The following is a 16,945-nucleotide window of genomic DNA, read 5'->3' on the forward strand; positions in this document are numbered from 1 at the left end:
TTCCTTCAGCTTCTGGTACATAGGCAGCCTTGCACGACGGGCATGTTTGTGTGAACAATATTTGTCTGCCAAAGAAACTTGTTCTACAGGGCAGGCTAATGTTCTGACTAAGAAACAATTTTCCTGGCCCCAACATGTAGGCTGCTCAGAATGACAGGCAAGCGGTGTTGAAGTAGTATCGACCTGGTTTATCGACCTGCTTTGCAGGCTGGGCTGTATGTCAAGGGGCAAATAAATGATTTTGAAGTACCTGATAAGTCTGCCATGCATGAAACATATTGTGGAAGTAGTATTGGCCTGCTTTATTTAACTGCATTGCAGGGGCTGCATATGCAGATGAGCTCCGTTTGAGGCAGGTTGAGATGGATCGAAAAGGGAATGGACAGAGCAAGGGGATGGAAAAATGGACAGAGAGGAGAGTGGGAGATATGAGGTAGTTGGAAAACGAAGAGGGGGAGGCAGAGACGGAGAGAGGGAAAAGGATATGGTCAGAGGGAAGGAGGTGGATGGAGAGTGGGAAAAGGAGGTGGTCAAAAGAAACGAGGTGGATGATATGGTCAGAGAGAGGAGATGGCCAAGTAAAGGAGGAGGAGGAGATGAAGTGACAGAGTGGGGAGAAGGAGATAAACAAAGGTTGGAGACTGAGGACAGGTAGGGGGAGGAAGATGCAGACACAGATAGAGTTAGGCAGAGGTGTGTTGAATATGTGTGTCAAATGCATTTGCAGTGACATTATATTGAACTTATTTTCATTCAAGGTCAACTGCAACGCCTGCAACATTCATCAGTCCTCAACAGGTAGTTTTGCAAATCAACACTTCTTTCGTTGCTACTTTCTTGCAGACAGACGTGTCATCTGCAAAGAGTCTTAAAAGGCTTCGGACGCTTGCTTCTAGATCATTTGTATATAAGTACTTCGTAGACAGTAACGATTCTATCTCACTTCTTTGGGTACTCCGGAAAATACCTTTACGATATTGTCATGTTCAGAGAAAGGTCTACCTGTAAGGAAATCTTGTATTCAGTCGCACATCTGGTCCGACATTCCGTAAGCCCGGATTTTCTCTCGCTAAATGGAGGTGTGAGACGGTGTCAAATGCTTTCCTGAGGTCAAGCAAAATGGCATCAATCTTAGCACCATTGCCTAAAAAGCAATGGAGGAACAGAGCGAGCTGAATTTCCTAAGATCTCTGTTTGCGGAACACTTGTTGATTTCTACAGACGTGCTTTTCATTCTTCTAGTATGTCATAATATGTGTCTAGCAAGCGGATATTACGAGCCTTTATTTCAAACATGGACCAGAAAGTAAGCAGCAGATTTTTATTCACCGTATTAGACGAAAATTAGTAATATTAAGTTTGCCTTAGACAATTAGTGTCATTTGTTCTCATAGCGTAGGACGTAGCGCACGAGACAGTTCAGCCTTTGACGCGGATTCGATCCCTACTATCGTCCCATGTCCAGATTTTGTAACGTTTTCTTGTTTACTTTTAGGAACCCACATTAAGAACATGTTTGGTGACACCTTCGCAGGCCGCTTTAATTTGCCTGCGCATCGGCTAACTTCAATGTTAAGAACTCGAAACGGCGCAAAGAATCGAATTTTTTTTATTAACACTTTTTCTCAGCACAGTCTATCATGCAGCAACCTTACAAACTTCTCAGACTGTATCTGACTATGATATATAATAGCATACACAGTACTTTATCAATAGATATAACTAAAAACAGATTCGAAACAAATGATCCGCATTTATCACTGCAAATAAAAGTTTAAAAGCACCTGACCGCTGCTCTTGCAGGCAGCACGTGTAACGAAATTGTTGTTCTGTTTCAAATAACGTTCGAGAGAATTCGGCACTATTTAATTTGTCTCGAAATAGTTTAAAAGACTCTAGAGGTTTCGACTCTCTTCCTCCAAATTCTCGGTTCGGATAGCCCACCCATCTGTACTGTGAACAATAAGGGAAGAAGTTGCCGGCCAACGTAGGAACTCACGAGAGATTACTAAAGAGCAGACAGCTTGTGATATACTAGTTGCAGCAGTGTCACCCTGAAAGAATGTGTCAGTAAAATGTTTGAAGAATTGTCAAGCATAATTATTGGTGAAATATTCTCTTGCGTTCGTAACGCCTGCTCCGTTCACCGCCTGCCGTCATGGTATGAGGTCTGAAGATCGTCAGAAATTCACCGAAGCCGGTAACCATAAAAATAGACATTTCTTGCGGTCGAGACCGTGCATGTTCATTTAAAAGTATTAAGAAAAACCTCTGTTCTCCAAGAGAAATGTTCTCATAAACTACTGAAATATTCTCGAGTTATCAGCCAAACCGTGGCATCACTTTGCCGTACTTCGTATGAAGATAACCCAAGAATATTTCAGCAATTAAAGTCGCCGAGAAATCCTGGATCCCTAAACACAATTATTTTTTAAATATCTTTTTTATATGTCATCAGTCTTCTGACCGGGGCAACACGATTTCCTTTTCGGTGCCATCCATTTAATCTCAGACTACTACTTGCACCGTACGTTTTCCATTACGCGTTGGACTTATTTCACTTCGGCGTGCCATTTAGTTTTTAGCCTCTACAGATTCTCTCATGTAACAAGGAAGTTGTATAAGCCTGTTTCTTCTTGTAAGTGTTTATCACACGTTAGTCTCTCAGACGATTCTTATGATAACTACCTCACTTTTTATCATGCTCCTGTAGCACGACATCTTAAAACAGTACTATTATCCTAAAGCGCATTCTCTGAAATGTGTTCCCAAAATCAGAATCGGTACTAATGGACTTCCTTTGGCCAAGTATCAGAAGCTGTTACCTTTGTTTATTTCTTGATCCCCAATTTTTATGTTACGGTTGTCGCTCATCTTATATCTGCTGCTCCTCATTACTTCCGTATTTGCCCTCAATCCTTTGTGTGTGCTCATTAGGCTGCGTTCTATTTAAACATTCGACTGAGAATAGCAATGTCATTAGGGAATAGAATAGGTGATACGCTGTCACCCTGAATGTTAATGCCACACCTGAATATGTCTTATCACCGTCGCTGGTTCTTAAATGTACAGATTAAACGGTAGGCGCAAAGAACTACATCCCCATTGTATGGTATTTCTAATGAGAACGATTAGTTAATGGCTGAACAACATTGCTTTCTTTCAAGAGAGCGCCTAGTACCCCAATGTAGAGCCCACCCGGCTAACCACGTGGTCTAACTCACTGCTTCTCGAGCGGGAAGGCGTGCCGGTCCCCGGCACGAATCTGCCCGGCGGATTAGTGTCGAGGTCAGGTGTGCCGGCCAACCTGTGGACGGTTTTTAAGGCACTTTTCCATCAGTTTCGGCGAATGCGGGCTGGTTCCCCTTATTCCTCCTCAGTTACATTATGTCGGCGATTGCTGTGCACTGTCTCCACATACGCGTATACCATAATTACTCTACCACGCAAACATTTAGGGTTACACTATCCTGATATGAGACGTTCCGTGGGGGAGGGGGAAGGGGGGAGGGTGGGGTCCACTGGGGGTCGAACCACACAACAACCCCGGATTCGGTGTGGGGAGGCGGTGGTGTGGGTGGACCGCTGTGGCCTGTTGTGGGGTTGTGAACCACTGAGGGCTACAGTGGGATGAAGCATCTCCGTCGTTCCTTGGTCCCCAGTTCAATACACACTCACCGCAAGGTATCCTGATATGTGCATGTGTAGATAGCTCAGTCATTAAGCGCACATCATGTTGTCTGAAGGAGAAGAAAAGACAGACAGAGAGAGAGAGAGAGAGAGAGAGAGAATTCTTTCTATTCTCTTTATCTTCATAACAGCCGACATAATAAACTTCTACAAATCTTTATTCATTCTATCAAAATTTATAACTGTAGGCTTATGGAACTGAATGGACTGCAGTCTTTTAAATTATAGTACGAGTGTTATTCGGAAAGTAAGGAGCCATCCGTCGCGAAATGGAAACCACAGTGAAAATCCGATGAAGTTTTGCACAGGTGTGTTGGGCAGTGTCTCTAGCACGACCGTTGATCGCGTTACGTCGTTCTGTTTAGTTCTGAGTACACAAGGAGCACATAAAGATACCTAGAATAATAGTGTCTCCCGCCAAGTATGAGGGTCTGGTGAGAAATTTCACCTAAAGCTATGCAGCCAACATTACATAACTGTCGTGCATTTTCTTCTTCAAGACAATTCTCAGCCGCATTCTGCAGGGGCAATGAAGATGCTCCTGCATCGTTTTCAGTTGGAAATGTTTGATTACCCACAATACAGCCCGTAACTGTCTCCCTCTGAGTTTCATCTCTGCTCACATGAACCGCTGCCTATGAAGACAACATTTTGGCACAGACAAAGAGCTGTAGGCCAGCGTAGAGAATTGGCGCAAAGCATTGGCGGCTGCCTTTTATAACGAGGGTATTGGAAGTTGGTACAAAGCTACGACAAACGTCTAAGTCGGACCGGCGACTATGGAGACTATGGAGATAAGTAGCTGGAAGTTTTAGCTAACTGTTGCAAATAAAACTGTTTTGATTTTCACTGTGGTTTACATTTCGAGACGTATCGTTCCTTACTTTTCGAATAGCGCTCGTATAAGCGAAACTGATATTAATCATAACACTGATACAAATAGCGCTGACTATTACAGTAGTGGTGCTGTTATCGCTAGAGGCGATTCAATTATTTTGACTCGGATGCCGTCCAGGTAAGTAGTGGAAGATTACCTTCTCTCTGGAAAGGTGAAAGGTCACTGGAGATAAGACAGCTCAGCTCAGCTTTAAGAAGGCGCTACTTCAAATATCGTGGAAGTTATTCCATGATGTCTCAACAGATACCAAAACACCTTGTTCCTTCTTCTTGTCAGTGTTTCCAATACATTTCTTTCTACTCCGACTCTGTGGAGAACTTCTTGATTACTTACTTTAGCAATCCACTTAATTTTCAACATTCACCTGTCGCACCTTATCCCAAATGGTTCCACTCTCTTCTGTTCTGGTTTCTCCACAGTCCATGTTTCGCTACAATGGAATGCTGTGCTCCAGACGGAGATTTTCAGAAATTTTTTCTTCGAATTATGTTGATAATAATATATTCTCTTTGCCCCTTTTTGCCATTGCTAGTTTGCTTTTTACGTCCTCTTAGCACTGTCCATCAAGGGTTATTTTCCTGCCCATGAAGCAGAGTTCCTCAGCTTCGTCGACTTCGTAATCCTCAATCACGATGTCAACTTTCTCGCTTTTCTCATATGTGCTACTTCTCACTATTTTCTTCTTCGATTTACTCTAAATCCATAATTTTATTCATTAGAATGTTCGTTCCATTCATAGGATCCTGTAATTCTTATTGTTGAAACCAGACCAAGAGTAATTATGTGTTACTCAGTAGTTATCATTTTTGGAAGGTTCCTGAAATATGCGTTGTTTGTTCTGGAATATTGGATATTTGTCCAGGAGTTGTTCTGGGTGTACATTGGTATTCGAAATAAACGTCCTTTCACTGGTAAGTGTTTTACTTCTTTGAGAGCCCAGCTTTCGGATTTGGAATTGAGCCGGTTACGACTTGACAATATGGCCAAAAAGGAAGACTTCCAGAACTAATGAGGAACAGCAGCCACCCACGAGGAATGTGTCCTTCTCCTATATGAACAGGATTACAGATCTTATTTAACCGGTTTAGTCAAAGCAAGCGATTCACTCTAATTATTTGTTTTATATCGTTTATTAGAGTTAATTTTTGATGAATATCTTCTTTGTTTCATCTGAATGTTCGTATTTTGTTTTGAAACTGATCGAAATGATGATTAATTTTTACACTTTATTCTCTTGCAAGAATAGGGTTCGAAACGTTCATTTGCAGCCACTTACAAATCAATTTACTGTCTGACAACCAATATCAATATTATTTCTGATGTTGGGTCCACAGTCATGTGCTGTTTACTGCAAATTTTTATACTTTCCAGAGCACGCTTAAATTTTTCGACACAACGTTACAGTTGAAAAGACCTTTCGGTCGAAATTTGAATCGTCATTACTAAAAATAAAGATACTAGTGGGAAACGAATAGACTAGCTTTCAAATGAAATGTGGTTGAGAGCCATTACAGAGTGTAGGACAAATATTTGAGCGATCAACATAAATCCGTTTCTACTTTTAATAAGAAACATAATTTCTTACATTTTTATTACATCTTCGGTTTCGTATTGAATTTTTGTGAAGCATAGTGACACAAACTATGAAAATCGAGAGCCAAATCTTAACATAATTCTTTATTTAAAAAAAATAAATAAAAACAACGTTGTCGACATACTCCACATAAGCTGTTCCGCTGATCAGTGTTCGTTCAATATGAGCTTTGCGTTTAAAAGTATTTCTTCAATTTGGACAAACCTAGCCATACTTTTTGTTTTGCAAGTATGAATTGTCGTGGATGTTTGATTTCACTCAGTTTGCGAGGAACCGCAGGGTGATGTAGACGAGCTGGATGTAATGGCACGCCTTTGAGAATAATAAGATACTAACACGTAGGGGATGAGAAAACGGAGACGCAGATATTTTTATGGGGGTAAAGTTAGCCTTATCAGAACGTGAAATACAACGATATCTAAATAGAGCAGTTTACTTTCCTTTAAATATGTGTTTCATATGTTGTATACTCTGTAATTTTTTTGCAGATTGTTTTGAAATTGCCTATTTAATACCGTATGAGAACACTTGTTTGTTCAAATGGCAACAGGGGTTCGTCCTGCGTACGTGTGGGCACTGTTTTTGCTCCTCTGTTTCACGGAGTTCTCGAATTTTAAGCAAAGCAGTAGTTTTTCTTCCCTTGTGTCTATATCATAGTGTCATGCGTATCACATGCACTCGCAACGGGCTAGTCACGTGTTATGTGATTTGTTTTGGAAATAGGCTGTTTTATTTATTTACCTTCCGCGCTTTGCTGATAGCGTCGGGATCGCAGCCCCGTTATCAAGTAATCCGTCGAAATGCTGCTATTTGCTGGCACATTACGTAGTAGCTATTTGTCACACTTCACACCTTGCTTACATAAAATGAACGGCGGTACGATAACGCTATTATAATTTACAAAAATTCTTATCTGATGTGTCTCAATACTTCTATAGAGAATTGCTTGAGATTGGGGTTGCGATGCCGATTAGTAACAAATCTCGAAAGAGAAATAAACAAAACGAATACAAAGCGTAGCTATCAAACATATACTTCCAAAACAGACTGTTTCCCATTCAGGGATCCGACAACAAAATTGTCCTTCACAAGTAATGGAGAAGATTATGTCACGTGATTGTTCGTGTTCCGGATGATGTCTTATCTATGTCTGTGACAATCTAGAAACCTCGTACCCGCTGGATCGCGTGGATGAAACGGTGAACGGTTTTTACGCTTCGACCACGGCCTCGCAGGGCACCGAGGTTTCAACAGAGGCCTCATTGCTCTGAGAAAATACACCCTCAGCGACTGTTCGAGAGCGGATCGACGCAGCGGTGGCGTATGTCAGAGAGTTTACGCCCCTCGCAGATGGCCCTTTTCCCACTGGCCTCCATACGGCGAGCTTATTGCCGCGCTACGTGTCATAAAATAGCCTCCGCTGCCGCCCACTGACAATGGAAGTTCCCAGGAGGCGCCGCCAGGGCCGCGTCACTAACCGCGCCCTCATTTCGACGCTATTTCGTTCAAAAAGGACAGAAAAGCTCGTATCGGCTGTTTGCTCTGTCCGGGCAAACTCGACGAGATTGCGCTCCTCTGTCTGGCTCCGACAACCGCCGTCCAGCAGCGGTAGGACAGGTCTGCTGACCGCTGGCCGCGGTGGCCGACCGGTTCGAGGCGCTACTGTCTGGAACAGCACGACCGCTATGGACGCAGGTTCAAATTCTGCCTCGGGCATGGATGTGTGTGATGTCTTTAGGTTAGTTAGGTTTAAGTACACTACTGGCCATTAAAATTGCTGCACCAAGAAGAAATGCAAATGATAAACGGGTATTCATTGGACAAATATATTATACTAGAAGTGACATGTGATTACATTTTCACGCAATTTGGGTTTACAGATACTGACAAATCGGTACCCAGAACAACCACCTCTGGCAGTAATAACTGCCCTGATACGCCTGGGCATTGAATCAAACAGAGCTTGGATGGCGTGTACAGATACAGTTGCCCATGCAGCTTCAAAACGATACCACAGTTCATCATGAATAGTGACTGGCGTATTGTCACCAGCCAGTTGCTCGGCCACCATTGACCAGACGTTTTCAGTTGGTGAGAGATCTGGAGAACGTGCTGGCCAGCGCAGCAGTCGAACATTTTCTGTATCCAGAAAGGCCCGTACGGGACCTGCAACATGCGGTCGTGCATTATCCTGCTGAAATGTAGGGTTTCACAGGGATCGAATGAAGGGTAGAGTCATGGGTCGTAACACATCTGAAATGTAACGTCCACTGTTCAAAGTGCCGTCAATGCGAACAAGAGTTGACCGAGACGTGTAACCAATGGCACCTTATATCAACACGCCGGGTGATACCCCACTATCGCAGTGACGAATAGATGCTTGCAATGTGCGTTCACCGTGATGTCGCCAAACACGGATGAGACCATCATGATGCTGTAAACAGAACCTGGATTCATCCGAAAAAATGACGTTTTGCCATTCGTGCACCCAGGTTCGTCGTCAAGTACACCGTCGCAGGCGCTCCCGTCTCTGATGCAGCGTCAAGGGTAACCGCAGCTATGGTCTCCGAGCTGATAGCCTATGCTGCTGCAAACGTCGTCGAACTGTTCGTGCAGATGACTGTTGTCTGGCAAAAGTTTCGATTTGTTGACTCAGGAATCGAGACGTGGCTGCACGATCCGTTACAGCCATGCGGATGCCTGTCATCTCGACTGCTAGTGATACGAGGCCGTTGGGATCCAACACGGCGTTCCGTATTACCCTCCTGAACCCACCGATTTCATATTCTGTTAACAGTCATTGGATCTCGACCAACGCGAACAGCAATGTCGCGATACGATGAACCGCAATCGCGATAGGCTACAAACCGACCTTTATCAAAGTCGGAAACGTGATGGTACGCGTTTCTCCTCCATCACAACAACGTTTCACCAGGCAACGCTGGTCAACTGCTGTACGTGTATGAGTAATCGGTTGGAAACTTTCCTCATGTCAGCACGTTGTAGGTGTCGCTAGCGGCGCCAACCTTGTGTGAATGCTCTGAAAAATCAATCATTTGCATATCACAGCATCTTCGTGGTGTAGCAATTTTAATGGCCAGTAGTGTAGTTCTAAGTCCTAGGGGACTGATGACCTCAGAAGTTAAGTCCCATAGTGCTCAGAGCAATTTGAACCTGCTGTTACCACTCACTGAGGCCACAAATACTTTATAGGATTTAGAATCGCAAACCGCCATCAGGTGTTTGTTGGAGGTTACCTCTGTTACCGCTATCATTTCTCCGGTTCCCTCTTCCATTCGGGAGGACGACGGTTCAATCCCGCGTCCGGCCATCCTGATTTAGGTTTTCCGTGATTTCCCTACATCACTCCAGGCAAATGCCGGGATGGTTCCTCTGAAAGGGCACGGCCGACTTCCTTCCCGATCCTTCCCTAATCCGATGAGACCGACGACCACGCTGTCTGGTCTCCTTCCCCAAACCAACCAACCAACCTCTTCCATTCGCGACTGGTGTATGGTAAGGAAGACTGGGATTAAATTTACACCAGACTTTCTCCTCGTGGTGCTTGCGGGATACGTATAGAGTGTGTTTGGAAATTCCCGTTACAAAATTCTAGGACGTGTAGAGGGAAGTGTGTACATAACATTCTGAATAGGAAGGCATGTGCTACAGCGTACCGGTTCCCTGCTACCATCATTTGAAAACATGTTTGTAACGCAATCACTTTCACAAGTAATTTACCATTTAACATACCAGACTGTGCTGGGAGCAACTTTCATCGCACGCACAATTGCTCGTGCACTCATTCATGGGTTCTCTTCAACGTGATGAAGTATGGCCTCTTCCAATTTGGGTGTACGGCGTCTCCTTCGAGCTCCACAGTCACCCTTGCTGATGGTAGAGGTACCCCTTCTTCGAAGCCGTTGCGTAATTGTGGCGAAAATGGTATACGATGGAGTCGGAGGTTGTGGATAATGTTCCTGATAAAGGCACCGAGATGATCTTCCATTACGTGATCTTCGCCACACACAAGGATCATGTCGGTGCAATCGTTTACTTAGCCATGTTGCTCTAACACTCAAAGACACTTGAATGAGCTTCAAACCAGGTCAGACGTCCAATGATATCAAGTTTCTGTATGTCCATTCTTTTGACTGGAGGTGCTGGCTACCATGACCGTTCACTATTGTATGAAAATGAAACGCCTACAGCCGTCCATATGATCCTATGTATTGTGTACCTATCAGCTTCGCCGCTTCAGAGATCCATCTTCAGGGCCCTAGTTGATGCTGAAGGGGTTGACACCATGTGGCCACTAAGGCAACGTATATATAGATCGTGATAACCTCTTCAACGTCAGCCTGAAGACGGCCGGAGTGGCTGTGCGGTTCTAGGCGCTACAGTCTGGAGCCGAGCGACCGCTACGGTCGCAGGTTCGAATCCTGCCTCGGGCATGGATGTGTGTGATGTCCTTGGCTTAGTTAGGTTTGATAAGTTCTAAGTTCTAGGCCACTGATGACCACAGAAGTTGTCGCATAGTGCTCAGAGCCATTTGAACCATTTGAACCATCAGCCTGAAGGTGAGGCATTGAAGCGCCGAAACTGATACTACACAATAAATAAGATCATAAGGACGCCTGTGGGTGTTTCATTTCCTTACTCAAATGATATCCGATCCATTGTAAGTACCCCCTCCCCCCCTCTATGACTAATCGGTAGCTTACATATTCGGAAAATATGTTTTCGAACTGCTGTAGCACGGAAACCATTCGTTTCCGGACACAGTGTTCAAAATATTATGCACTCACTTTCGTCTACAAGTCTTAGAATATCCGATGGCCCTGTATAATAGGGAGTAATATTCTACCCGACTTTCCTGGAACTTCTCTAGTGAACTTCTTCGTGAAACACGCTGCGATTTGTTGAGCACCATCATAAAGCTCTCGCGGCCCCGTGGCGAGAAATGCCACTCTGCGGTCGACATACCCTATCTCTTTTATTAATCCGAGCTGCAAGGGTCGCAGACTTTTAACAGTACACAAGTATCAATCGAAGAATTTATGAATGATGTGATGAAACCATTAAAACACCGTAGGCTGTTAGTTCCATTAAGCGAGATGCCTGTATTGTACCTTTATATAGGGTGTCTCTCCTAACAGTCGCATTTTTTCTTTGGTATTTCGCCAGATATCAGCCCGAACAGTTACTGCTAGTCACATCTTCCAGGCGACGCCCAGGAACGATAGGAAGCGCTGGTTTGTTTACCAATACTTATAAAATAATTTTTAAATTGTAATTTTACATAGCCCTTCGATAGAGTACTCCCACATTATTCTAACGCGACAATCGATGCAGCGATATGTGTTAAGAGGGACAGTAAAGCCCAAAGAGTAAGCAGCTATGCAGCAGCGACTCAGTCACGCTGCGTGCTTGACGGTAGCGGTCAGCGCTGGCCGAGGACGCGCTGTCACCGCTGGAGTACTGGTTATTCTCTGTGCTTTACTGCCAGTGTTAACACATATCGATAAAACGAATGTCGCACTAGGCCAATCTGGAACCACTATATCGAGTGGGTACGTAAAATTGGGCTTTGAAAATAGTTTTCCAGAATTAGATTTTCACTCTACAGCGGAGTTTGCGCTGATACGAAAGTTCCTGGCAGATTAAAACTGTGTGCGGACCGAGACTCGAACTCGGGACCTTGCCTCCGAGGGCAAATGCTCAACCAACTGAGTTACCCAAGCACTACTCACGCCCCGTCCTCGCAGTTTTACTTCTGCCAGTACCTCGTCTCCTACTTTCCAAACTTTACAGAAGCTCTCCTACGAACCTAGAGAACTAGCCCTCCTGAAAAAAAGGATATTGCGGAGACATGGCTTATCCACAGCCTTGGGGATGTTTCCAGAATGAGATTTTCACTTGCAGTGGTGTGTGCGCAGGTATGAGAAGTTCTGTAAAGTTTGGAAGGTAGTAGACGAGGTACTGGCGGAAGTAAAGCTGTGAAGATGTGGCGAGAGTCGTGTTTGTGTAGCTCACTTGGTAGAGCACTTGTCCGCGAAAGGCAAAGGTCCCAAGTTCGAGTCTCGGTCCGGCTCACAGTTTTAATCTGGCAGGAAGTTTCAAAAATCGTTTTGTTTGTAACGGGAAGCAAACCGACGCTTTCCGCCAACACTAGCGGTCGCATGAATGACGTTACGAGCAAAATTTATTGGGGAGAACTCCAGGTACACAATGAAAAAACGAAACTGCAAATATCTGTTGAAACGCTGAGGTAAAGGTGCCTGACGGTTTTCAGGAGAGGCACCCTCACACATACACGTCGAAAATGTGTATATATGGACTTGCATACCACAAACTGCTTTTAAGCACACGTTTTTGAGTGCAGTTTGTAAGTAATGTAGTTGAAATAAATAAGGTAATGCTGAGAGAATGGGATTAAGAAATGAGACACTTAAAGTAGGAAATGAGATTTGGTATTTGTAAAGCAAAACCGATGATGGTCGAAGTAGGGAGGATACAAAAGACTGGAAATGGCAAGAAAAACAGTTTCTGAAGAAGAGAAATTTGTTTACACTTAACATAGATTTGTGTGTCAGGAATTCCTTTTTGAAAGTATTTGTATGGAGTGCAGCCGTGTATAGAAGTGAAACATGGACGACAAACAGTTCAGACAAGAAGAGAACATAAGCTTTTGAAACGTGGTGCTCCAGAATACTGCTGGAGATTAGAGGTGTATATCACGTAACTGATGAGGAGGTATTGTGTAGAACTGGAGAGAAGAGAGATTTTTAGTGCAACCTGACTAAAAGAAGGGATCCGTTGGTAGGACACATTCTGAGGGATCACAAATTAGTATTGGAGGGAAGCCTGGGGGCTAAAAAACTTTGAGGGAGACCAAGAGATGAATACAGTAATCGGATTCCGAGGGATTGACTATTCAAAGACCTGGATAGGAAAATATAAGGCACACTGCGTGTGTACATTTGTTCTAATACATAGTCTGACTTGGAGAACTTAATGGTGATAAATAGTCAACGTCGCATTTAACTTCGTTTGAAAACCATTTACTAGAAGTGAAAGGATATGCAAGAGTTGGCCAAAATTTTGGAAAACCGTAAAAAAATGCATGCTTGAACATAAATACAGATGATAGCCAAGCCAGCAGGTTGCTCTTTCGGCACTTGGACAGTGTCTGCAACACATTGGAAGTGGTCACATCAGTGTTATGTGTTCTTGAGAGAGCATTGCGACGGAGCCAAGCGAATTGTGACATGGGCAGAACGTTGTTGTTCATATGGTGGTTTCATCCGTAAGAACGGGAGCCGAAGTTTTTGATGTTTCAAGAGGCACCAATCGGTAATCTATACCGCATAGAGGCAAACTTGAAAGACATCGTCTGCTAAGTCACAATGCGGACGAAAGTTGAGTTGTTGTGACGAACAGTCATTGAAGAGAATTGTGACAAAAAACTGAGGAGAGAATTGTGACAAAATTTGAGGAAGACAGCCGCAAAAGTCAACGCAGAGTTGAATATCGCACTTGAGAACCTTGTCGGCACCTAAACAAAACGAAGGGGCTCCATAAGCAGAGAACTGCAGCGCGATCTGGATTTCCATCAGGGATGAGAATGTCCATAACCATAAAACCTGTATTATGGAGTAGTTATGTTATGTTATGTTATGTTAACCGGGGACCTAGAAACGACGGAGAGGCTCAGTCCCCGCCGCAGCCGCAGTGCTCCGCAACCCCACGACGACTACCGCAGTCCACTTCACACCTCCGCCGCCCCACACCGAACCCAGGGTTATTGTGCAGTTCGGCCCCAGGTGGACCCCGCAGGGAACGTCTCACACCAGACGAATGTAACCCCTATGTTTGCGTGGTAGAGTAATGGTGGTGTACGCGTACGTGGAGAACTTGTTTGCGCAGCAATCGCCGAGATAGTGTAGCTGAGGCGGAATAAGGGGAACCAGCCCTAATTTGCTGAGGCAGATGGAAAACCACCTAAAAACCATCCACAGAATGTCCGGCTCACCGGACCACGACAGAAATCCGCCGGGGGGATTCATGCCGGGGGCAGGCGCTTCTTCCCGACCGGAAAGCCGTGCGTTAGGCCGCACGGCCAACCGGAAGGGAACCTCCGATGTTAAGTTCCATAGTGCTCAGAGCCATTTCTCCTAAGGAACGTTGCATCGTATTTCCGAACAGCACAGGAAATGCAATATCGCATCTGTCCTCCTACACCGAGTAAGCGACTTTCAATTAAAATTTCTTCCCAGTACGAGAATATACATAATGAATGTGTAAATGCAGGTTGTAGACACATGGTTTGCGACATATGGAAGTTTGGGTATTGCCGAGAGTCGTGTTCGTATAGCCTAATTTTAAGGCGACCACTTGCGTTAAGCGGGAAATCCGGGTTCGAGTCCCGGTCCAGCAGAAATTTTCGCTGATATCATTCAATTTCACGTATTGTGTGATATGGTGGCGTAGAGTTCGTGATACAAGTAACTTACTCAGCAGTCCTGTAAAAAGTTGGTAGGGCCTGGTATTGTGGTAGTAGTTCATTTATTGTAAATCGTCAAGCTGAAGAAGACACAAATGGAGACCACAAGGAGAGACTATAGGGGAGACTGGTAACAAGGCTTAAGTACATTTCTGGAAACATAGATTGTAGGACCGAATACCGGTAGAGACACGGAAATTTTTGTTTGTATTTTATCTGGCCTTCATCGCTCGCTGATGTGAAGTTTAGACAACAGAGACATGTCGTTCGGATTCTAGGTTAAACTGTAGGTTCCCTTTCGCCAGCAGCTTTACTAGGATGCGTTAGGGAAACACACATCGCCAAAGTGGTGTCCGATTGAAAGATTTTCATCTAGCGAGTCACAAAAAGTTATTATTGTTACTATTATTGTATAGGTCCTCTTTCCACACAGGCGTTGACGAACATGATTCGGCAATTCGAACTGACTGGAGAGTTGGGTGCTGCTTCTGGGAGAGGTGGACGGCCAATTGCGCCACAGATTTTTGAAGTTACTGTTCCTTTGGCTGAGATTGCTCGACGCGATTACAAGCAGTTCGCAAGCTGTGTCACGACAACTGAACATTCCTTCGTCTACATTCCGAAAAGTCCTGCGCACAATTGTGAAATGGTACCTAGAGTAGGGTCAGAACTGCCCGATCGCAGATCACCGTTACATTGAGCAATGTTTGTAGCCTGCATTGCAAAAATTGTACGAAAATATCAAATGATACCCTTTCATACGGAGATTGAAATGTGTCTATTTCAATACTTCATTCATTATTTGTCTTCCGAATGAAGTTGCTGTCACGCTTTCGTATTGATCAGCTGCACACCCATTGGGATTCACGATATCCAGTTTTAAGGCGCTATACGATAAGTTCGTTGATTCGAAAAAAGCGTATGGGGCCTGAAGATGGCCAAATGAATTGCCGAAACTGGCTGCTACCAAAATAAAATAAAATATCTTTAAGTGGACGGCTGTTGGTAAAGTTTATTGAATTGAAAAGTTCTGTGATGTGGTTGTTCTCACCAGATCGTCAGCTTACCAAAACTGACAACGATAGGTCAGATATATATGCCGACATCGCAGGCTGAAGATGAAGACACAAAGTATAAGAGGATACTGAAGGGGTAATTCTGTACGTAAAGGGAGATGAAAATATAATAGTCGTTGGGGACTGGAGTGCGGTTATAGAGGAAAGTGCAGAAGGATGGGTTACAGGAGAATTTGGGCTTCGTACTAGGAATGAGAGAGGTGATAGACATAGTTTTGTAATAAATTTTACCTAGAAATATCGAATACTCCATTTAAATATCACAAGAGGAGGAGGTGTACTCGGAAAAGGCCTGGAGGTACGCGAAGACCTCTGTTATATGACAACATGATCAGGCTGAGATTCCAAAATCAGATACTGGAGCGTACCCATGGACAGATATAGACTCAGTTCACAATGTTGTGGTGATGAAGAGTTGAAGTTTAGGAGATTAGTTAGGAAGAATCTATACGCAAAGAATATTAAGGAATGATGAGATGCGCTTGAAGTTCTTTAAAGCTATAGATACTGAAATAAAGAACACGTTATCAGGCAGCGCAGTTAGAAGGAAAGGTGCAATGTAACTACGAAGAAACCATGGGTAACGGAAGAAATACTTCAATTGAGCGATGTAAGAAAGAAATAAAACAATGGTAAGGGAAATTCAGGAATTCATAAATACAAGTCACTGAGGAATGAAGTAAATAGAAAGTGCAGGGAACTTCAGACGAAATATCTGCATGAAAAATGTGAAGATATCGTAAAAGAAATCATTATAGGAAGAACAGACTCATCATATAGCAAACTGAAAACAATCTTCGGTGAAACTGAAAGCAAGGGTGGCAACGGGAATTGCACTGCTAATTCCAGCTTAGAGAGTGGATAGGTGAAAACAATACATTGAATCCCTCTATGAGGGGAAACACTTGTCTGATGACGTGATAGAAAAATAAATAGGAGTCGCTATACGTAGAAGAGATAGAGGATCCAGAATTGGAATCAGAATTTAAAAGAGTTTTGGAGGAGTTAAGATCGGATAAGGCGAAGGGATAGATAGCATTCCGTCAGAATTTCTAAAATCACTAGGGGAAGTGGCAAGAAAAAGAGTATTCACGTTTGTGTCAAATGTTTGACTTTCGGAAAACTATCATCCCCACAATACCGAAGGCTGCAAGAGCTGACAAGTGCGAAAATTATCGCAC

At 43.8% G+C, this 16,945-nt stretch overlaps 1 protein-coding gene across 1 annotated transcript in view; it reads left to right on the plus strand.

Moving 5' to 3' along the window:
• Window positions 1-16,945, plus strand: part of LOC124544807 (calcium/calmodulin-dependent protein kinase kinase 1) — a 1,492,928-nt gene that overhangs the window by 103,826 nt on the left and 1,372,157 nt on the right. The window lies entirely within an intron of this gene.

The sequence above is a fragment of the Schistocerca americana genome, chromosome 8 (genome assembly GCF_021461395.2).
Source record: "Schistocerca americana isolate TAMUIC-IGC-003095 chromosome 8, iqSchAmer2.1, whole genome shotgun sequence".
NCBI lineage: Eukaryota > Metazoa > Arthropoda > Insecta > Orthoptera > Acrididae > Schistocerca > Schistocerca americana.